Source organism: Mandrillus leucophaeus, unplaced genomic scaffold (assembly GCF_000951045.1).
Source record: "Mandrillus leucophaeus isolate KB7577 unplaced genomic scaffold, Mleu.le_1.0 Scaffold54, whole genome shotgun sequence".
NCBI lineage: Eukaryota > Metazoa > Chordata > Mammalia > Primates > Cercopithecidae > Mandrillus > Mandrillus leucophaeus.
In genome coordinates this window covers 723,561-725,937 of record NW_012105808.1, presented here as the reverse complement: position 1 = coordinate 725,937, position 2,377 = coordinate 723,561, and the positions used below count along the sequence as shown (strand labels likewise).

Genomic DNA, 2,377 nt, shown 5'->3' with positions numbered 1-2,377 from the left:
CATGGAACCGTAACGAATTCCTGGCTTGCAGAGGGAGACTGTGGGCACCCCTGGGAATGAGCAATTCTCAAATGCTTGCGATGCTCTGAAAATACTACATATTTCTGTGTGTGTGTGTGTGTGTGTTTGTTTTGTTTTGTTTTTTTGAGACGGAGTCTTGCTCTGTTGCCAGGCTGGAGTGTAATGGTGCGATCTCAGCTCACTGCAACCTCCGCCTCCCAGGTTCAAGCGATTCTCCTGCCTCAGCCTCCCAAGTAGCTGGGATTACAGGCACCCGCCACTGCGCCCAGTTAAGTTTCGTATTATTAGTAGACATGGGGTTTCTCCATGTTAGCCAGGATGGTTTCGATCTCCTGACCTCAAGTGATCCACCCGCCTCGGCCTCCCAAAGTGCTGGGATTACAGGTGTGAGCCACCACGCCTGGCCTGGTTTTTTGTTTTGTTTTGTTTTTTGAAACAGAGTCTCACTCTGTCCCCCAGGCTGGAGTGCAATGGCGTGATCTCAGCTCACTGCAACCTCCACCTCCCAGGGTTCAAGCAATTCTTCTGCCTCAGCCTCTTGAGTAGCTGGGATTATAGGCGCCTGCAGCCACACCCGGCTAATTTTTGTATTTTTAGTAGAGACAGGGTTTTGCCATGTTGGCCAGGCTGGTCTCGAACTCCCGACCTCAGGTGACCCCCCCGCCTTGGCCTCCCGAAGTGCTGGGATTCCAGGCGTGAGTCACTGTGCCCGGCCCCGTTTCTGGGTTTTTGATTGTCTGTCTGTTTGCTTTTCAGACAGGGTCTTACTCTGGTTGCCCAGACTGAAGTGCAGTGGCATGATCTCAGCTCACTGCAGCCTCCACCTCCGAGTTCAAGTGATCCTCCTTCCTCAGCCTCCTGAGCATCTGGGACAACACGCATGTGCCACCATGCCCGGCTCTTTTTTTTGTAGAGATGTGATCTTGCTATGTTGCCCCGGCTGGTCTCAAACTCCTGGACTCAAGCAGTTTGCCAGTCTCAGCCTCCCAACGTGCCGGGATTAGGGTGGTGTGAACCACCACATCCAGCCAAAAGCTTTATTTTACTCAAAAAGTTTTTTATTTTAGGCCAGGCGCTGTGGCTCACCCCTGTAATCCCAGCACTTTGGGAGGCCGAGGCGGGTGGATCACCTGAGGTCGAGAGTTCAAGACCACAGCCTGGCCGACATGGTGAAACCCCGTCTTTACTGAAAACACAAAAATTAGCTGGGCGTGGTGGTACATGCCAGAGGCTGAGGCAGGAGAATAGCTTGAACCCAGGAGGCGGAGGTTGCAGTGAACCGAGATCGTGCCATTGCGCTCCAGCCTGGGCAAGACAGAGTGAGACTGTGTTGGGAAAAAAAAAAAAAAGGCCAGGAGCGGTGGCTCACACCTGTAGTCCCAGCACTTTGGGAGGTCAAGGCGGGTGGATCACGAGGTCAGGAGATCGAGACCATCCTGGCTAACACAGTGAAACCCCATCTCTAAAAAATAAAATAAAATAAAAAATTAGCTGGGCATGGTGGCAGGCACCTGCAGTCCCAGCTACTCGGGAGGCTGAGGCAGGAGAATAGCATGAACCCGGGAGGTGGAGCTTGCAGTGAGCCAAGATCGTGCCACAGCACTCCAGCCTGGGTAACAGAGCTAGATTCCATCTCAAAAAAACAAAACAAAACAAAATAAAAAGGCGGCCAGGCATGGTGGCTGATGATGCCCGTAATCCCAGCACTTTGGGAGGCTGAGGCGGGCGGATCATCTGAGGTCAGGAGTTCAAGACCAACCTGGCCAACATGGTGAAACCCTGTCTCTACTAAAAATACAAAAATTAGCAGGCGTGGTGGCACACACCTGTAATCCCAGCTACTCGAGAGGCTGAGGCAGGAGAATCGCTTTGAACCCAGGAGGCAGAGGTTGCGGTGAGCCAAGATAGCACCATTGCACTTTGCACTCCAGCCTGGGCAACAGAGTGAGACTCCGTCTCTTAAAAAAAAAAAAAAGAAAAGAAAAGAAGAGGCTTCTTCTGGGCTGGAGACCTGGTGTGGGGTTTGGAGCTCCCTCTCTAAGTGGGGCAGGACGTGTGGGTCAGTGGAGGCTGAGGGAGAGGAAGAGGGTTTGGGTTCTGGGACACTGCGGATAAGAGGGGTCCCCCTTTGGAGTGTGGCCTGTGGGCACTGGGCTCTGTGGCCAATGTCCCATGTCACATTTCCTCATCACTGGGTCTCTAACAAGACCGGATCATGAATTTAAGAGACCCTGGGGCCAGGCGCAGTGGCTCAAGCCTGTAATCCCAGCACTTTAGGAGGCCGAGGCGGGCAGATCACGAGGTCAGGAGATCGAGACCATCCTGGCTAACACAGTGAAACCCCGTCTCTACTAAA

The 2,377-nt window shown here is 53.0% G+C and overlaps 1 protein-coding gene across 1 annotated transcript in view; it reads right to left on the bottom strand.

Moving 5' to 3' along the window:
* PLK5 (polo-like kinase 5) overlaps positions 1 to 2,377 on the bottom strand; it is a 21,783-nt gene that overhangs the window by 7,546 nt on the left and 11,860 nt on the right.